Consider the following 22368-nt stretch of genomic DNA (forward strand, 5'->3'; position numbering starts at 1 on the left):
GCTTACAGTAATAATAATGATGTTATTCTCATTTTAATAGCTATTTGATGGGTCTTTTTGCATATCGCACTTAGCTAATATTGCGAGCAATTCAAAAATGTTTAAGTCAATGCACGCTTGTCTAAATTACCTACATGATTAGTTCCTCATAAGAACAGAAAAAAGGTTACAAGGTAATTTTGCCCATCTAGCTCATGTGTTATTTAGTGGCTAATTGATCACCCAGCCATTTCTTGAAAGAGACCAGAGTATCGGCTTCAACAACATGGTTGGGTAGCTTATTCCACATTCCCACAAACCTGTGGGTAAAGAAGCATCCCCTGTTCTCAGTTTTAAATACACTTCCACCTAGTTTCCATTTGACTGCTGACTCATTGTATTTTTACTTAGTTTGACAGTTTTAGATAAATATCAAATGGCAAGTATTTGGAACATTACAGAACAGGTTCAAACAACCAGGTTTGCAGTCTTTTAAAACATTTAGATACAAACTCTAATCCTATTAACTCCCAAAAATAACTGATTGAAATTCACATTATGTTATCATTTGTGCTCCATATGCTTCTATTAATACAGAAATAATATAAAAAGCATAGGCATTCACTATCAAATAAAAGTTAAATACACAATGAATTAAAAAGTGTTCTACTAACTAAAATAATTTACTTTTTCTAAAGAGTATTGTCTGGTTTGTGCATGGAACTTTCAAAACCATTATGTGGTTCTTTACACTGACATTGTTTACAACATTTTCTTCACTATGTTGAGCAATCCAGATATTTTAATCCCAAACTCCACAGTTTAGGAATATTCTTAAGAGGCAATTAATGTGTGAATGTAGACAAAAGGCAAAAAAGTGAACCAGGTCACTGTCACGCCCTCTGTAGCCAGGGGGCGCTCCTTCTCTGTCCTGTCCCTAGTTTCAGGTCTGCTGTCCTTCCTGTCCCTCTCTTTCCCTTGGGCTATATATTTCCGGGTCTTGCACTCTGTCCTCGCTCAGCATTGACGTTCGGATGTCCTGAGACCCGCCTAGCACCAGGGCGCCCCACGTCCGCTCCCTGAGGGCATAGGTTTCTATACGGCATTCCTGAACTCTTTGCACTAATGAGCCCGGGCCTTTTTCCCGTCTCGCCGCTACGCATATGGGTCTTTTCCCGCTCTCCTGCTCCCCACGGTTAGTCCCTTTGGACGTCCGTGACAGAATGCTGAGCCACCTACTGACCCCGCGAGCGGCGCTTTTTTTTTTTTTGTCTTGCCGCAGTTTTTTTTTTCTCTTTTTCTCTGGGCTGTTTTTTTTTTTTCAGTTCCTCTATTCTAATCACTGGATATCACTCCGATCTTCCGTGCCTGTGAGCGGGTCCTGCACCTGGCTTTCCTCGGGTAGATCACTCCGATATCAGTGATTGAATGTTGAGCTGGCTTGCCTATTCTTATTACTGGATATCACTCCGAGCTTCTGTGTCTGGAGCGGGTTCTCGTGCCTGGCTCTTCCTGGTCTTGCTCTCTCCGATATCAGTGATAGAATGGTAAGCTTTCTGCCGTTCCTCCATGCCTTTCGCTGGATATCACTCCGGGCATCTGTGTCTGTGAGCGGGCTTCGGTCTGGCTTTCCTCAGGTTGTCCACTCCGATATCAGCGTTAGTATGTGAACGTGCCCATTCGCCGTTCCTCCATTCTTTTCGCTGGATATCACTCCGGGCATCTGTGTCTGTGAGCGGACTTCGGTCTGGCTTTCCTCAGGTTGTCCACTCCGATATCGGCGTTAGAATGTGAACGTGCCATTTGCCCAGTCTGCGGTATTTTTCCCCGGGGTTTTTGTGTTTTTTTTCTTGTTTTTTGCCTTTTGTTTTGATTTTTTTTCTTCCTGGTTTCCCCTCCTTTTTGGTCCCCCCTGCTCTCTGTGTCTCGAAACTTTGGTTCCTACCTGTTTTTGGTTCCTATCTGTCTTGTGTGGTTTGTTTCCCTGGTCTTTCCCAGGTTTTTGTCTGTTGTGTTTGTGCTTGTGTACTTTTTTGTTTTTAGTCTCCGGAGGTCTTCTCTACCCCCCCTTCCTCCTCCCAATAAAGGTTTATACCCCGGAGGAAGGGGTAGCTCTCAGCCGTGGATTCCCGGAGGTTTCCTTTCAGTTAAATGAGGTTTTTCCTCCCCCCAGTGCTGTGCAGCTTATTTATTTGTATGGGCGTCGGGAGCCGCCCATGAAGGGGGGGGTACTGTCACGCCCTCTGTAGCCAGGGGGCGCTCCTTCTCTGTCCTGTCCCTAGTTTCAGGTCTGCTGTCCTTCCTGTCCCTCTCTTTCCCTTGGGCTATATATTTCCGGGTCTTGCACTCTGTCCTCGCTCAGCATTGACGTTCGGATGTCCTGAGACCCGCCTAGCACCAGGGCGCCCCACGTCCGCTCCCTGAGGGCATAGGTTTCTATACGGCATTCCTGAACTCTTTGCACTAATGAGCCCGGGCCTTTTTCCCGTCTCGCCGCTACGCATATGGGTCTTTTCCCGCTCTCCTGCTCCCCACGGTTAGTCCCTTTGGACGTCCGTGACAGTCACGGTTCTCAATTTTGAAGGCAAAATGCAAAAATGCTTTATCCACTAGAATGGCTTGCAGAGAATAGAAGATCTTTATTGAGTATAAGGAATATGATATATATGATATACATATCATATGAGTGACACCAGTCAAATCAGATTTATCTTTGTAAATTTCCCAGAGAAATGTGACTGCAAGAGTGTTTACATAATCTGTCTGAATTTGTATTTTGATTTTTTAAGAAACTTAAAAAAAAATTATTTAGTTCAGAAGTTATGTTGGATATAGAAATGTTAAACACATTGGAAATTCAATAAGAATCTTTTACCCCAAAAAACTACAATTCATGTTGTGTTTTATAGGAGTTCAACAGAAACATTATTCATGTCCACTTTTTAATGGGAATTCTTCCAAGTTATAATAGAAACTTAATAAATGACATAATGTAATTCATTCATAAATGCAAAACTTTGAAACCTGTGCTTTTCTGAAATGGTGATTTTTTTTCCCCTAGGCTTTAAGGCTGTATTTTTTTCAATTTTTCTTTTACTGTAATGGCGTCTTTACTTTTCTTTATTATCAATTGCCACTGAAGCTTTAATTTTGTCCAGATGGAAAAAAAAGAATTATACAGACCCAACTAGAGCTGTAAACATTACTCCCTGTTCATTTCTAAATTGCTGCCTCAAACAGGCTCAGACTGCCTCATGCCTTTTTTGCTGCTAGTGTGATGACTTTGATATAATTTAATGAAAGCCATTTTTTCCCAGTGTAGTAAATTGCCTCTCTGTCGCATCACGCCCAGTGTGCAGAAGTCATCACAGGCTCAATTTTCTACACACTGCAACATTTGACCAGAGCAGATAAATGTCAAATACAAATAAAACCAACATTTTTTCCTATTTTTTGCATTTCTGTACATGTCATACATCTAAAGATTTAAAATCACATTATTATATGATACCTAATACTTTTTTCACAGAAAAAATAAAAAAGGTAACATAAAAGTGTATTTCATCGTTTTACTAAAAACAATTATTAAACATTCCTACAGTTTTAACTTTGCTATCATAAAGGCATTTTTCATAAACAGCTGAGTCACAAAGAAACAATTCAAGAGGAGCTGCTATAGAACTGGAACAATTGTTTTCTGTTTGAAGACACCAATGGAGAAATAATGTATGTATAATGGGCTTATTGAGATTCCATGATTTGTGATAATGACAAAAAATTGTAGAACACATATTGAAATAATCATTAACAGGATTAATGAATTAAGCCCTTGGCACTATACCTTCATATTATTTTTTTCATGAAGGTGATATTTTACACTCATTTTATAAACAGAGCCTATCAGCCAAGGAATTCAATTAGAAAAATCAATTTGGGATATATGACATTAAATTACACACATATCCAATTTTTCCAAGCTTAACAAGTTATGATTTTAATCAAGTAAATGGAGATAAGTATTTTTTTCCTTTTTTCCAATTTCATGTTAATACTTTGCAATCATATGTAATATTAATAATTGCTTACACTTATATAGGGCTTTTCTGGACACTCCACTCAAAACCCTTTAAAGGTAATGGGGACACCCCTCCACCACCACAGTTGTGCAGCATCCACCTGGATGATGCGAAGGTAGCCATAGTGCGCCAGAAAGCTCACCACACATAAGCTAAGAGTGGGGAGGAGAGCAGAAGAATGAAGCCAATTCACAGATAGGGATTATTAGGAGGCCATGATTGGTAAGAGCCAATGGGATGTTTGGCCAGGATACCGGGGTTACACCCCTACTCTTTTCGAGAAACGCCCTGGGAGTGAGGACCTCAGTTTTATGTCTCATCCAAAGGATGGCACATGTTTAGAGTATAGTGTCCCCATAACTATACTGGGACATTAGGACCCACATAGACAGCAGGGTGAGCTTCCCCTTTTGGCCCCACTAACACCTTTTCCAGCAGGAACCTTAGTTTTTCCCAGGAGGTCTCCCATCCAGGTACTGACCAGGCTCACACCTGCTTAGCTTCAGTACACATGTACTGAAGTACTCAGTACACATGTGATGGGACCTTAAAAAGAGGGATTACCAGTACAAAGCCACTTGCCACTGAAAGCTCTAGTGAGTATTATGAAATAGATACTAAGCCTTATAAGAAAAAAACTCAGCTTGTCAGCTTGTCAGCTGGGATGAAAACAAAAAAATAAAAAAGCATCAGAAACGTCTACAAACAAATGTTGATCAATAATTCAGAAACTTGAAACTGCCTTGGTCATTCACATAATTTTCATTTGTAAATCATCTAAATATCTTTATCATAAGCTTTGTACCATTAATTTTTTAACATGCCTGAAATAATAATTTTATTACTAACTTTCTTGAAAGAAAATGTAAATTGCACAAATGTTGGAGTCTATGAAGCATTCAAAAATATTAAAAATACCACTTTGAGAGTTTTAATTGATCACTCAAAAAATAAAAGTTTGACTGGTATGGTAATAAAAGCTTTTAAAAATGCATTACACATACTAAACATTAAAGTATAGACTGAATTTAACTAATACATATACTGAAATTGAAGCAATATGAAGTTTGAATTCAACATGTGCATAACATTTTGCTTTTAATTGAAATAAAACATTTGCTGGTAAACTTTCTAAAACATGGAATAAAACAGAACATTGAAAACTGCAATAAATCAACAAATGTTTTATACTATCACTACAAATACTGAAAATAGTAAACATAAACATATACTCATCTGTTGAGTGAAGACAGTTTGCTAGCCTTCAGAAGTATTTGAACCTGCAGCATGATATACGATAATAAATTTGACCCATGAAATTTTCAAAGCCAAGTTTTATTGCAAGTCTAAACCAGCCTTGAGGGTTATATTAAAAACAAACCACTTAATACTTATTATTATTCAAGAATAAATTCAAGGATTTATTCAAGAATAATGCTACACATTCCTTTGATTTCTGATTGTGTAATAAACTTTCATCCTAACTACAGTATAGTACACAGTGTGCCCTATATCTAAACGAGAAGAGTACAAGTCAGCTAGGAGTAAATATCCACATAAGCGGGAGAATCAGAAGAAATATCCACATAAGGGGAAGAATCTGAAAGGAAGATACATAGGGTTATAGCTAAAGAGAACAATGGGGAAAACCTCAAAGTAAGTGGTGCTTAAATATTCCTTAATGGTAGGTGTGTAAGATGCAAAATGCAAGATAAGAAGCACTGGTGTTTCAATGCAATTATGTAAATTAAAGATGTCTAACAGGGAGTTTTGGTAATGAATACAACTATAGTGGACAAACAGTATTCCCTAATTGATGGGAGAGATGAACGTTGGGAATATATCAATACTTCAACAATAGTATTCCCAAGAGCCTAACATTGATAAATCAATGGTCTCAGAATATACAAGTCAAACTTATGATAAGCATTCCAAAGGTATAGAGTATCCAACAGACCTCCAAATTCAGATATGAATTATAATTCAATCTGATGTGAAATTATGAAATCAGTGATGTATGTGGAAAATGTGGTTCTCATGGAAAATCTGGAGATTTTAACTTTCTTCTCTTAGACTGTGAAAAAACAATAGAAAGTTAATTACTTTTTTCTTTATTTTGTCAGAACATTTCCTAGATGGAATGTTTGATTTATTATTTCCATATAATTAAGATAAAGTGAGTAAAACAGAGATGTGTTTTAATTATATTACATGCACGATTATAGAAACAATAATCTTCTCTTAAATAAGTTTCTAACGATTAGTAAACATAGGTTTAGAAAAGGTTTGTCTAACTTGATAGACTTCTTAATCTAAGATCTAACTTGCTAGAGGCTTCTTCAAGCTTGAAAAAGAATCTGCAATGTTTATATATAGACATATATAAAGAGAGAAAAACACTGTATCAAGTGGTATGATTAGATTTACAGTAGGCTAAAATAATGAAAAAGTTATTCTTCAAATATCATAAAGTCAAATTATAGTGACTATGCATTAAGGCAGTGGTTCTCAAACTTTTTGGACCAAGTACCAACCCTGATCAAACCAAAGTATCCAAGTACCACTTCCAAATCATCTTCTCATAGGAACCACAGAAAATATCAATGACCAACATGAGCACGCGCACACACACTCACATAGAAATAGCACTGAGCACTTACCATTTCAGTGAGAGGGGTGAGCCTGTTTAGTTGAGCAAAGCAGATGTGAATTCAATTGTTTGAGCCTTGAAACAATTCACAACTTTGACAGCAGAGTTTAACAGATTTTAAATCCTCAGGCATTTTCTTGACTGCCAAGGCCTCGCGGTACTGCAGTGCGTCTACTTCATATCTGGAGCAACCTCTCTAATTCGTGCAACTACACCGCTGTGTCTCCTTGTTATCACTCTAGCACCTTCTGTACAAACTCCGACGCATTTTTTCCAGTCAATGCCATTCTCTTTGATAAATCCATTCAGAAGCTGAAATATGTGCTCTCCTTTATTTTTTGTTGGTAGCAGCTTTTGGAACAGAAAGTCCTCATGGGATGTACCCTCAAACTCTAACGTAAACGAGCAAACTGGCCAAATCAACGGCTTCTACAGACTCATCTAATTGCAGTGAAAAGCATCTGCTCAACTTAACGTGCTCTATCAGCGTACTTTTGACATCATCTGCCATATCAATAATTTTATGATAGACTATATCATTCGAAAGGGGCAGCAGGTCAAGCTGTTCTGCAGATTTTTTTCAAACATACTACGTGTCAGCTCTTGTCAATGGTAAATTAAGTTCTTCACAAATAGTGTGGGGAGCGAAACAGAGAGATGCTCGGTGTATTTTTCTCAAATTAACCTAGAACAGTACTTGATAGTACTTGTTAGTACTGTTATCTATCATGCTTTCCTGTGCTCACAAGATGGGCATTGTTCCAAAATCACATTTCCTACCTCCCGATTTGCTGAAGATAACTTTTTTTTAATACAATTGGTCACTTATGTTCAAAGAATTACATAGTAGCTCTTGTGTCCACTAAAGTATTAGCGCATGCTGTATCATAGTACGTAGTCTGCGTATTTGACACATAAACTCATTTTATGAAAATAGAAAATATGAAAACCCATCCCAATTTTCAGTGCAAACAACAAATTTCCAGGGTCATCTGGCGTACCACGTGGGGGTGCTCCATGCACCAGCAGTGGTACGTGTAGCACAGTTTGAGAACCACGGCATTAAGGTAACAAATGTACTTGGATTAATAAAGTGTCCTTAATTTAAATTAAAATTAATTGTCAACTTATTAAAATATTGAATAAAGAAGACCATGAGACAACCTTCAAAATCAGACAAAGTCAATCCTATGGACTTCCAAATCAAAGTGAAATGTGAACTAAAGAAGACAATATGGACACTACATGTAAGCACATTTAAAACTTGAAACAGGAGTCATTTCTTTGTACAACATTTTGGGAGGTATGGAATAAGATGACCACCTCTCCAAGACTGGGCAAAAACCTACTCAACATGCAGTAAGCTAAAACGAACTATAAACACAAAAACAGAAACTCTGTGCTTGAAAAGGATACTAATAAAAATGACTTCAGTGTTTATGGTGACACATCAGCTACATCTGCAGGACAATATGGGGAAGCAATTAAAAATAAAAAAACTACCCATCCACATAGTTGGAGGCAAAATAATAGCTTCTTTCAAATTATATCTTGGCTATATATAATTTTATATATAATTATCTCAATTACCTACTAAGTACCAAAGAGACTGCATGGGCCAAATAGCCTCCTTTCATTTGTAATTTATTATGTTCCTACGTTCCTAACAGTTTTGTAGAGGCTTATTTCCTGGTTTTCCTGGCTTCAAGAAATGGCTGGATGAAATCCTTGGATTAAGCAGAAACTGAAAAAATAATAAACAATGGACAAATGACTGATCCTATGTTCTTATAAGAGCTTTTATCATAATATATGCAACTTAATGGAAAACAAAATGAGTAAACTAGGTAAAAGATCATTTGTATCAAAAAGATGACATGTCAAACAGCAAAAAAGTCCATAACAAACACTGTAAATTTACAGACTGATGATTACTAATTCCACATAAAAATAATGAATAAATAAAACATGAAAGGCAAAATCTTGGTTGGAAAAGATGTCCTTTTGAGGAAAATGGCATATGTTATTGACATTAATAGCATTTTGAGTGTTTGGTTATTTTATTCTTGAGAGTACAACACAATGTGCATTATGCAGTAAATTGCAATTATTTTCTATATGAATACAATATTTCAGATGCAAAAATGTTTTCCTAAAACAAAAAACATTACACACAACTACAAATGATCAATTTATCCATTATATTCATAAAAAATAAATATAAATAAATACAATTCAGGACAAAATTGGGGTAATATGTACAATTTATCAAATAAAAGACTTTCTGAATAAAACAACTGAAATATTTATTAAAGGCATAGACAAAAGATAGTTTTACAAACTATTTTACAAAATATAATGTGGATTCTGTTAACAAAAAGTTTCAATTCAGCTCATTGAAACCCCTCCCAGCAAAATAAGAATTTTCAGAAGAAATGACACTGTTCATTTCCCCATTTTATTTCCATTCTCATCAATAGCAAAAAAAGTCAAATATCTCTTTACTTACTGCTATACAGTAACTGAAATGAGAAGTATGAATGTGCTTCATAAAAATAACTTCTTATTGCAACACTGAACCTAGTTATTTGTACCCACTGAGCTCCTGCAGTTCCTGGTTTGCTCTGATGGACATTATTATTCTAACTGCAAATTGTGTCCTTCATTTGAATTCAGCTCATACAAACTTTCACAAATTTCTTGGAGGTCACAGAATATTCAGTCAAGGATCATGCATTGGCACAATTGTTAAATGCTGTGGATTAACAAGCATCAGGATTTAGTCTCTACTTTTAAGTACTGACTTCCATTAGTTCTATTATTATTATTATTATTATTATTATTATTATTATTATTATTATTATTATTATTATTATTAATCCACTCTGACTAATGCTTCATCATTTCTTCATATTACGGATCAGAGACTACCAAGAAATAAACATTACAGGATTTTATCTTTTAAAAAGGATAGATGTTTTTTTTCAGGATATAAACCATACATCCCATGTTTCTAAAAAGTTTTCTTTTTAGAAACACAAGATTATACAGAAACATGAGCAGTCTAATTCAGATCAAACGTTACATGCTATGTTTTGAAATTCCTTAAAGATCTTCCAGACAATGATTTTAACATATTTCTAATTTAACAACACTCATTTAATGTCTATTGTTAATAGCAAGTTTCAAAACATTGTAAACACAAATTGACAGTTGTACAAATTCCTACTTGCAGTTCCCTTGTGGAAAACATACTGGTTTTTTAAACGTTGTTTATTCTTAAAGTTTGAAATCCAGAAATTGTCAAATTATTTATTAAATGTAAGGAATTGAAATGCTGCAAGCTGGTTTCTGGTGATTTTATTTCACATCTTTGTATGTCATTTACCAAAGATTTCTCCTTTCCTATTTAGAGCAGCTACTGTATGTCCCCCAAATTGTGAACTGAATTCCAAGATAATTGAATACTGTCATCAAAATAATTCAAATTTCTTAATCATTTTCTGCTATAATGCTGAATAGTCATCTGTTTGCAGACTTTTAAACCTTCATTTTAACTTATTTTGCCATTTCTGCAATGAAAAACCCACTGCCAAGTTTCCATTGCAGGAGATACTATTGAGGATACACCTCTTCTCGAAAAGAAGGGTATCTCTGTGTCTATGCATTTACACATTAATTTCTCCAGTACGAACACCATCACACATTTACCACATTTTCCAAATTATATTTGACTCAGAGAAACTTATGAACAGTTTAAAGTGCAAAATATTAAAAGTTGGTATAGAGACAACTGTTTACAGGCAACATTGCCGAACAGCTCAAAATATACTGAAAGAAATATATGTAAGTGAATGTACACATGATGAACAAAAACAAAAATCTGTAAATGCTGCTTTGAATAGAAAATTGAATAGTTTGGAGTATTAAAATGCTCCAAGTAATTGCAATAATATCAAAAAATATCCATGGAGATTCCATCCTGTGAAGCATTAGGGCTACTCTTCCTGAATACCCCAGAATGCAATTAAAAGGACATACATTTGAAAGTAAAGGGAAAAGGTGACACAGCTGACATCAATGAAGCATTTATCACAGAAGGTGATTGACTTTCAATCATAGCAAAGTTCATGGATGCTATTTGCTTATTGACATGTATTGCACACAGCTGCTGTGCCTTAGCTGTTCATCTTATGATGTACTGCTGAGTTTGTGCTATTTGAGAAATATACTGCAATGTTTAATAATCTCATGGGGAATCTACATCACATGGTCTCTTTTTGATTTTTTGCAGAAATGTTCTCAATGCAAAAGTGGAAAAAATGTAATAATATAATGGAAGTATAAGACATTTTTCTTTACCAGTTATGTGGCTGCCTCATTCTTTTTAACAAGCAGGTGAAAGAATGTCATGAAGAAAAAAGTAGCTGAAAACAGGATTTTCAAGGACAGTTCTATCACTTGCAAGAGTTGGATTCCCCTGGGAGGGCTCAGTTCCAATAAAATGTGCATTTTCATCTCCACACTCTCCTTTTGTTCATCGTACCATGATCCATAGAATTCATAACTGTTCAATTCAAGGAACCAAGTAAATGGGTACAATTAAGAGAGTTGTAAATTGAAATAGAATTGCATGTAAATGATGGAAATGACCTGGAGACCCTCTTAAGATGTTATATTTTCTTAAAAACATTTAAAATAGCAAGACTTGACAGTGACCAAATGTATGAAAATGAGTTATGTAAATATCACATCTATTCCTAGAAATGAAACAGGAAATAAAAAAGCACAAAAGTACAGAGAAATATCTATGTTATGCTGATCTTCACAAAATGTAGTCAAGTGACTGAAAAATAAGTTTCCTTATGATCTATAGAGGTTTCAATAAAGTTTAAATTTACCATTTATGATAGGGTGAGCTGTTACCTTTTTTCATGTGCTTATTTTTTATCAAACCATTTAAAGCACTGACACTAGAAGATGTATTTATGTATTTTATAATAAACCCTCAGAAATACAAAGTGCTTTATACCAAGTAATAATTGGTAGTTCATTTACCAATGTGTGGAAAAAAGAAAGATTTCTTTTTGAGCTAATACAAATCTAGTTTCTTCAGATACACTTCTGCAGTTTCTTTTGGTGTTCATTAAAAACTACTTTCATTTGTCAGTTAAAAAGGAGCCAAGACGGAGCAAACCTTTGGCTAAGGTAATGAAATTAAGAGATCATAGAATAATCATGATAATTTCTTTGTGTGGTTTATAAGAACATAATAACAATGACAAATGAGAAGATGTCATCCATCTAATCTTTGATGTAACTCTTCTTATGTTCTTATATAAAGATTAATGGTCCCTATGTTGTTTATATCATCTCCATGCCTTGTTGCTTTATGGAATTATGTACAAGTTAGTGTGTAGAATACAATTTTAATAACGAATATCATATTTCCTAAAGGTCTGCAGATGCTTGATAGTATTATGCTTCAGAAACCTGTAGTGATTGAAATGATTTTATTTTTTAATTTAAATGAGATTTCCAAGGGCAGATACCTCTTAGGATTGCAAGGGTTTATATTTTTCTCTGTCTTGGCAACTACTGCACTGACTCAATTGAAAATTGGCAGCAATATGTAGCAAAATACATCCTATAATGTTAACTGCTAGTGTTCAGAAACTGTTTGGTCAATTAAACTCAGCCTCAGTAGATATTCTATAAATGATATAATCACACTGTGGAGAAAACCAAAAACTTTGTTCATAAGCCAAGATGGCCAACTGACGGCCATATTACTTTCAAACTTCAAACTGCCTGTGTTACAAAACAGCTGATGCATTTAACTCCACATTTGGCAGGTCCAACACTCAATATAATTCAAAATCTCCAAAATGTACTCATAAGCAATACTTGCACTCCAAGATTTCTGCAGAAAAGAGGGTTTGAGATTCATGGGTCATTGGGTGTCTTTCTGATATAAATGTGATCTGTACACGCAGGGCATGTTGTATCTGGTACAGGAGAGGCACTGCTGTATTGGAGAGGAGTATGCATAGAGTAGTTAAAGAGTATTTAAACTAAGGAACAAGGCACAGGGATCTCATAGCAGGCCAACTCTTGTGGGATCAGAAGACCCCTGGCCAACACTAATAAAAATAAAAAAACAATGTATTCACCCTTAAATAGCTCAATAGTAGAAGCATAAGGAATAATAGGCTGCTTAACTAAAGGAACATTTGACATTAGAGGACTAACTGAAAGATAATGGGTACACCTATGTGGAAAGACAGACAGGACAAAAGAGTGTGGGATTCATAAAAAAATAACCTGCAAACTATAGAACTGAACAACGTTTTTCAGGGTACAGACAGTTTAATATTTATGCAGGTTTCACCAATAGACCACTAAATACATACATAAGCATAAGTATCTTATGGTGCAATGAAATAAGGAAGGTATATTGCATAAGCGATGTTATCTTACTGGGAGATTTCAAACTTCCACCCATAAATTAGGATATTGTGATGGGAAACATGGAATCTGGTTAGTGATTAATTTTATACCCAAAATGTAAAGATCGAATTCTGCCCAAGGTCTAGCCTGCAGCAGGACCTTGCGACCAGCTAGCTACCTCTGTGCTACCCACTTGATCACCAGAGCAATACAGTCGGATTTACGTCTGCACTCCTGAATTTAGCATTATTCAGCAGTGTATCTCTTCTTTATACCCCCTATAGCTTGACAATTCTCATGTAAAGAGCTGCCATCTGTATCCACGTACTCATGTATTTACCCTGAATGCTTCAATGTACACATTGATTTATGTATCAATAAATGTATTCCGTGTGTTGTGAAACTTTGTGTAGACTCCTTGTTGTTCTGTCGATTGATTCCTCATAACCAATTTAAACTCATGCAATTTACAGTTATAACTAAACATTGTGCCAGTAAATTCACACAAACCCCTACACATGGAAAGTAAAGAAATACTCACCTGATTTTGAAATTCATTGTCTAAGCCACTGGCTAACCAGATATGTGGTGTAAAAAAAAGGACATCCCATTGCTTAACATATATAGACATAATTTAAGACTACTTACTTTTGTAAATAGAGAATCTTACTTAGATTTGTTTGCCATGTATTGCAGACCAGTGTCTTGCTGTCTGTCAATGTTCTGTGCCTTTAATGTCATAGAGCCTCCACCAATCACGGTTTAAGTATTATACTGATTTAAGATGATTGGTTGTTGTAGAATTGAATGGGCAGAGCCTAACATTCAAATATGTGTACTGGATCAGGATTGCATATATCTGGATGAACAGAGAGATGGAGTATTAAAAAGGAAGAAAGTAGTTTGAAAGAAGATGGAGTATTATTTTTTGTTTGAGAAGTGAATGTTCACATTTTTATTTGTAAATGTAGTTTTACCTCACCACATTACCAAAACATCTGACAAGATTCAACTATGAAATATGCTTTTTATCACATAATGTTTAGATTATAACTAAGACACACAGTGACAGACACACCAATAAATTGTGACCATAATATTGTATCCATTTAAGTATCATTTTAAGTATAAGATATTAAGGTTTATAATTTTTTTAAAGGAGACTATGAAAGAAGGAGGAACACATTAATGAGAACTGTAACAGATGTGTGAGACATCTTTGGGTTAACATGTTCTGTGTTTTGTGTGTGGTAATTTGTTTGGTGCCAGTGAAGTTTTATTTAATCTCTGACCCAGGGAAAAGTGTGGTGTAGACGGTTGAGGAGGGAATGCAGGCTCGCACTATGTCCGTTATTCTTTTTCTTCTATTGCTTGGTCTGCTAGTTTTGTTTCGTTTTTATCAATAAAGTTTGATAATCGGACAGTGAAAGCTCTGTTTTCCTTCACATGGATGCCTAAAACCCTATACCGAACCCAGAATTTTACAGATGAATGAAAAACAAAATGGAAACATATTGCTAAAAATAAATTAATTATAGAAACACCATATTCCAATATAACCTAATTGATTTAATTTAGATATTAAGAAAAAATGAAGGAAGAAAGACTCTACAGACTCTACAGACTTTATTAAAAATATGTTCTTTCAGTTGATGTTCATATGATGTTTGAGCAACACTCATAACCTGACAAAATTCCTGTGGTAACTAACTGACTTTGATATTATTGTAGGTGCAGACACTGATGCAGTACTGAATCACAAACTTGGCAACATAAAATCTCAGTGTTAAGTCTCAGGAATCTGCAATATTAAGAAATTGTATGTCTGATCTGTGGCGTGGTGGATATATAGTGTGTGTTTAACCCTTCAGACAAACAATTTCGGGGTTTTTTTTTAGCCAGGGATAAGTCATACTCCCGAATTGACTATATTTGTGGATCCAAGCTATTTTTTTCTGTGGTAAAATATGTGGAGTTACTACTTATACCACTAACATATTACCACATCAATTTCCACAGCTTTGTCTTTACTGATAAATGTTACTGTACCCCCTGATATTCAATACTACAATATACTACACTGTACAAAAGAGGCATCTTTTCATTTTAACCATGGCTTGGTCAACATATCTCACATATCTCTCTAGGTTCATGAAATATTCTATAAAGGGATAGATGTCTTCTGTTTGTGTTTGTATTTCTATTACATAATTCATAAATGCTCTTTGCAGCTGAATCTTGTTTTGAATAGGAACTTGAATGTTGCAGATGGTACAATATTTGGAATAATATAAATTCTACCTCCAAAAATCCTAACCAAACAATCAATTTAAATGTCCTTAATATAGTGTATTTGATCAGCTGTAGATTGGTATGTAAAACTTATGAAGTACTTTATGAAGGTGATTTTTAGAGACTTTCCCTCTGGCACTGTAGTCATATTTTACACAATTTGGTAGTGTCATGGAATTGACACATTCTGGAAAAAAATCTCTTTTTGGTTACTTTTAATAGGAATCTTCTTTGTTCACAGGAATCTTGTAGAATTATGACCATGAACTTGACCTCTCACAGCGGCAGAAACAGTTCTCTCAAGGTACTGCTTTAGGAAACTGCTTTATCTCTGCTGGCAGGCATTAATGGATCTATGCCCTATCATGAAATTATTTTAATAGACCTTTCAACCACTAGAATCCATGATATCACAGGTAGGATAGTGGAGACTTGGAATGCTGCTACTGATGCAGTCAAAGCCTTGTTGCATGAAGGTTTCATTGCAGCTGTTTTTTAGGAGTCCTTAAATAAAAACCACACAAGAAAATAAGCAATGGGATCGTATAGAATTATTGTCTGTGAATGAACTGCAAGAAACATGCATGTCACATGTCAAATCCAATCAAGGTAAACATATTTCCCTGTTATAAAACTGACAAAGCATGATCTTACAAGTTACAGACTCAGTGCAGAAGAACATCCTCTCACTTTTTTGTTATACAGTAGTTACATACTGTATGTAAAATTGGATGGTGGATTAGATGCCAGATACAAAAGCCTTTGTTGCCTGGTTTTATTTCACTGCCACAGGATAACTTCATTCTAGCTAATTAAAAATTCCATATGTTCTTTAATGGACGTCTAGTTTACCTAGCATGTTTAAACAAGAATATTAAAAACAGTTTATTGTATTTTACACTTCGATATATGCAAATATGTGCATTCATATGAAAATATTGTCCCTTTTGAAAATCTTATTTTTCAGTCAAAGAATAAATGGATCATTGACCTCATTACGTGTGTACAATATAATCCATCCTGAAGCTGTTGCTCTTCATTTCCTTCCTTTGTGTGATCAAATTAATGAAAACTGTGGTAAATAATGATTGTATTTCTTAATTGTTTTAAATGTGCAAGGTGTACAGTAATTAAATGTTCACAATGGTATTGCTGGGCAGAGTTTAACCTTCATACCCCTTCAAGATAAATTGCACAGCATGAAAAGACTGTGACACAGCACGTAATTGCTTTCTGCAGTAAAAAATGCACTCTAACTGCAGGATGATTAATCTGGTACTTTTGTCTTACATGAAATTTTCTGTTCTACAGTGTTAAAGCAATCAAATAAAGGTACATAGACAGTCAGCAACCACCAACTGCCCATTTATTTGGAAAAACACTGGCAATAGCATAACATGTACAATGCCTTGCACTGTATTGACTCCCTTCTGATAATATCCATTTTGTTGAATTTCAAGTGATGTATGGACAATATTTAAAGTAACTATTGTAACCAAAACTAGAACGCTCAAACTGAAAAAGTTAAGTCTCAGCAGCAATGGCATAGAATAATTAAAAAAATAAAATGTTGATTGCAAAAGCTGTGTTCTCTTTTTAGTTCTGGCAAACCTAAATTAGTTCAGGTGTACAAAATTACTTTGAAAAGCTGTACAATTAGATTAATTGCCACTGTGTGCAATAATAGTGGTTCATGTGGTTTCAGAATAAATACATTTGTATCTATAAAGCCCCTCAGTCAGGCAGTGAATTTCATGGGAAGAATCAACCATGAAGACCAAGGAGCTCTCAAAACAATTCATGAATAAAGTTATAAAAAGTCAAACATCAAGAGAAAGGAATACAAAGACACTTAATATTCCTTTAAGCATAATGAGAAAATTTCCACAGAAGAATTATGAAACATTTCTGTTAATTAACACCATCATGGTCTGCAGACTTGTTATTGACTTGGTGACTTATCTAAATAGACTCACAACTCAAAATAGCTGTCAGTGGTACTTTCACCAAGTATTGACACAGGGTGGTGAATACTTATGCAATCAACATTTTAGTTTGTAATTGTTCTTCAGAGTTTTTTTCTGACATATAATGTGTTTAACCATAAAAGTGTTTTTGGCATTTTTTAGCATTTACGTTTTTAGAATCATTCATTAAAAATGTGTATATATGTGTATTTCAACAATTAGACATTAATGTAAAGGAGTGAATATTGGTGCAAAGTGTTGTACAAATAAAATATAATTGATTAAATCTTTGTGAACATCTATGGATAATTAATTGATAATTGAAAATGCCTCTGTATATATTTACAAAGGCGACAGGACGCAAGTTAACCCACAGTTCAAATCATTATAAAAGTATTGAAAAAATGCAAAAATACAAATCCAGTGAGTGGTCTATTGCAACAGCTCAACCTTCTTGTTCCATTGGAAAACAAGAGCTCAGAAAAAATCACCATCTGGTGATTCTGGTATTTTAGTACTTTAGTACTCTTAAATCCTCTAGATTGCCCAAAAAAACTATGATGTTCAACCATTTTGCATGCTATAAGCTTTTTATGAGCTTTTTTTATTTTTTGCCTTATAAATATTGTTTTATATCACTACTTAACCTTTTACATTGAGAACCAATAGTTTATAGATTAGAAAACTTTTTATTTCCTTTAAAGGGCACCACAACCTGAAGGTACAAGGTACAAGGTAAGACTATACCCTGGACGGGCTGCCAGTCCACCACAGACCATGTGCACACACAAAGGGACAACTTAAAAGACATAAATTATACTAGCCTGCAGTTGTTTGGAAAATGAGAACAACCCAAAACACCTGGCAAAAACACCACTAATACATACAGATAACACACTGAATGTACCCCATTCCTGAAGTGAACCAAAATGCTGTAAGGATAAAAGAATAACCTCCATGCCACCATGCACACAGTTTAAATTTATAGTAAAAAGACTTTGTCCCTCTCTCCAAAACAGTAGTGCCCTTATTATTTCTCATACGGGTATTTCTTTAATATTTACTCTATAGTGCTTAATCAAATGTCAGAATTATTATTTCTTTCTCTTGTTCACCTTTCTCCCTCTTCTTTTATTTATCTAACATCTGTGTTTCGTCATTCAGTTTTACATCAGCATTCTGTATGTACAGCAGCACTGCCTAAGAATAACACAAAAAGAGCAGCCATGTGATATGCCCAACAGTATTATGAGATGTCAGGGTGAAAGGGGTTATACGCATTTACGGTGCCACACCATATTTGAAATAGCTAAAGGTATAATTTGCAAAGTACAATCAAAATGAAAGAAAGAAATCAATGCACCACAGCTGTCATCATTTTCAATCACGTTTTCTGTTGATTTTCAGTTGAACATAAATAGAATGTGTGAAAGTGAAAATTGCAGGGTACAAGACAGGTATTTATTGGATACGCTTCAGCATTTTTATCATTAAACAGGTGTTCTGCAATTAAATTACATATTAAAAGTAAAGGAACAAAACCATTTGAGGTTTCATTACATTTTTAACAGATTGTTACAGTTTTAGGAAGTGCACACCCACCATAATGTTTTTTTAATATATATATATATTATATAATATATAGAACCAATATATTTTAATGTGTTTAGAAATGTATTACTAATCAACTACTTATTTTAATAACAGCAACAATTTACTGTTAAATCTTAGATTAAGAACAAACTACTTAATAATCCACTTGTGTGTGAACCAGTTTTTATCAATTTTTCATTTTCCATAAACAGAATAGGAAACAAAACAATTCATTTTATATAGCCTATTCATTTTATATAATTTAAGAGAATTTCATTTTTAATTGAAATTTTTAATTTAACACTGAGCAAAAACATATTTATTCTGTTTCAACTCTTTGGCTCTTTGGTGCATTTATTTGTAAATGTATTTATTCACCTATTTCCACAATACCCCAGTTAGAAGTAAACCTGTTATTTGACAGACAATACTTCTTTCTGAAATAGCTGTTTTTTCTTCTCTTTATTTTCAGTACTTATTCACTATTAAACTACTCCTCTCTTCAACTCGGAGGTGTTGAACAACAGAATATCTTGGGGATACAGCTCCAGAGGTCACCTTTTAACCAGAACCTTATAATTCAAACAGCATTGCATGTGTATGTCAGCTTATACACAGACACCTGAAGAAGGCTCCACAGCCGAAACGTTTTGTTCTCTTTCTTCTTTTTTTCAGCATGGAATAAACCTATTACTTGTTCCTTTGCAGCCTACGCATGCTGACGCAGCTACCCACCTTAACTACTATACACAGACATGTTATTTATGGGCAACTATAACAACTAATATTATTGTTTTGTAATATTTTGGAAATTATTTTCCAAGAACAAGACTAATAATGTCAGCTACAGCTCAACTCTAATCTAGTATAACAGTGAATCATTTATTTTGCTTTCCTTCTTTAATGAATTAGCTTGTGCAGCCTCTTAGACAGTAAGGATATTTCACTAACAGAATACTGTCTGTAATAATACCACTCATTATGTTTGTGCTGTTCATTCACATTATATTTCAATTTCTAAATAAAAAAATGTACACTGCAATTACTAAGCAATCCATGTGAAGACAATTCTAAATTATTTCAGATAAAACCATGTGCTTGTTGTTCAATATAACTCCATTTTTATAAAATAATTTATATTGTATGAACTACATAGTGAGAAATTCAAGATGTTATTAATTATAATAATGCATATGGGTGATTTAATAACATGATACATACAGCACACCTCTACACTCTGCCCTTTATTGTTCTGGTTATTGTCTGTACATATGTCACTATTTATTATTTTCTGCATTGTGTGGTGTTGTTTGTATACTGTGTTGGCTGTTGTACTGCGCATGTACTGAGAGCGATAACAGCGCAAATAAGGATCCCAATTTATATGTATTTATGATATACTGTATAAATTACTGTATTTTGAGCAATTCCTTAGGTATTGGTGTAATTCAAAGATGAAGCAAACCAAGTTCCAGTTGACTGTGTGCACATTGGAAAATGTGTATTTTTCATATAATAAACAATGAAATCAGCATAGTAATTGACCCCCATTTCTTCAAAATAAAATGTCAAAATCACTTAATTTGATTAACTTAAATTAAAAAAACATTACTGAACTGCAGTAAAAATAAGACATTCAAGTAACTGCACTGCATGCTGGAATGTGGTCCCAGTTTTGACAACCAATATGGAACACACAATTTGTGTCAAGACTGATAGAAATGGAGGGCAGACATTGGTCCAGATAAAGGATGACACACATTACAGCGCAGCTGCATTACTTGGTGATGCTGGCAGAAACTGTCCTGCAACCATCAATTTACTACCACCCATTTCAAGTCACAGTGGTGAAATCAACAGCTTAAGTCCTCACCACTTTAAAATGTTTAACTTAATGTCAGAATTTTATTCTTCAGCTTTAGAAATGGTGTTCTGTGTAATTAATTGCTAAATGATGGTGCTATTGCGGTTTAGCACAAATGCATGGATTCAGTTATCACAACTTTACATAAAAGTTATAAAAGCACTTTACATAAAACATAAAAGTCTTTACTGTATTACCAACACCCATTGTATGATTCAGTAATGTTTTGTACAAAGCTAAAATTTAACACTATTAGGCAAAATGTACGGTAGAAGGGAATTTAAGCTTTCCCATGATAACATATAGTACAAAGTAAATTGCTGAATGGTCTAGCCCAGATTATCATTCGAATTTATTCTATAAATGTAGTCTTGCTTGTAATCTGTGATATGGTGGTTTAGACAACCCCACTAAAGTGAGGTACTTTAATATGGCTGTTCCAGTTCATCCAGCTGTATAAATGGCCACCAGCTTTGCATTATCCCAGAGGGTAATAGACTTTATCTGTACTTACTAAGCTGTAGAGCAGGCATCACAATGGGAGATAGAGGCTTCTCACTAGTACCACCAAATCTATGGATCACATTGCCCAAATCCATTAGAGACTCTAAATTTGCAAATGCTGACACTTTGATAACATGCTTAAAGAATTTTAATGTCGAATTTATTGTTGCCCTTAGTCAATTTGTTGAACTCTTTTCTATTTTCTTTTTGGTTCTGTTGTTTTTCAAATGTTTGCTAAGGTACAGTGCTTGGAGTTCCTTAGAAGGTGCACATCAATAAAAAAAGTAAGATCAAAATAAAAATTGTAATATCATAATGACTGACCAATCATGATTGTGACCAATCACAACCCAGCAATCCCATTCTCCAATGATACATTAACTGTTTGCTATAATGTAACTTATTTAGAACTTCAGTGAAAGGCTATTGCATCTGATGCATTTAAAGGCATTGCAAATTAATAATTATTTGCATTATTAAGATTCTTTCTTTAATGTCCTATTAGGTTAGATTAAAGATGACTTTACCATCTCCCAAAAATGACTGTGTGATTGACACAATAAGCTACTGGCATAATGACAACACCCTGTAAACTTGATTGTGTTTATGCATATCAAACACACTTATGGAAAAGTAATATGATCATACTGTAAAGCAGTGAGTAGTGCCACCCCAATTCTGTCACAAAATATGAGTCATATGCATTTTTATTTGATCCCTCTTTTTCAGCTGTTGAAAACTGTTGAGTCTATGTTTGCAGTACATAAAAACATTCAAGAGACTCTTTACAGGAAAGTACAGCAGCACTAATTAATAACACAAGAAGTACAGTATATGTCTTCGAAGCTTTCTCATACTGTGAGACTTTTGACAACTGCAAATGAATGTATTAATTTCACCAATACCTTTGAGAAGAGTGTTTACATTGTATTTTAGTCAACACATATTTTGTTTTTCAGTGTAGCAATTGAATTGAATGTAATTTAATTGAAG

General features: G+C 34.5%; 1 protein-coding gene across 4 annotated transcripts in view; it reads right to left on the reverse strand.

Annotated features, from left to right (window-relative positions):
* The window catches only part of LOC148657543 (cadherin-18), a 345544-nt gene that overhangs the window by 215354 nt on the left and 107822 nt on the right, over window positions 1-22368 (reverse strand). Inside the window, exon 3 of one of the 4 annotated variants that reach the window (XM_088643965.1) lies at window positions 21386-21444. The exons of the other annotated variants lie outside the window; for them this stretch is intronic. The gene's annotated coding sequence lies outside the window, so the exon portion shown is untranslated. The remainder of the gene's footprint in view (window positions 1-21385; window positions 21445-22368) is intronic. 4 annotated transcript variants of the gene reach the window in all.

Source organism: Lepisosteus platostomus, chromosome 8 (genome assembly GCF_059453375.1).
Source record: "Lepisosteus platostomus isolate fLepPlt1 chromosome 8, fLepPlt1.hap1, whole genome shotgun sequence".
Lineage (NCBI taxonomy): Eukaryota > Metazoa > Chordata > Actinopteri > Semionotiformes > Lepisosteidae > Lepisosteus > Lepisosteus platostomus.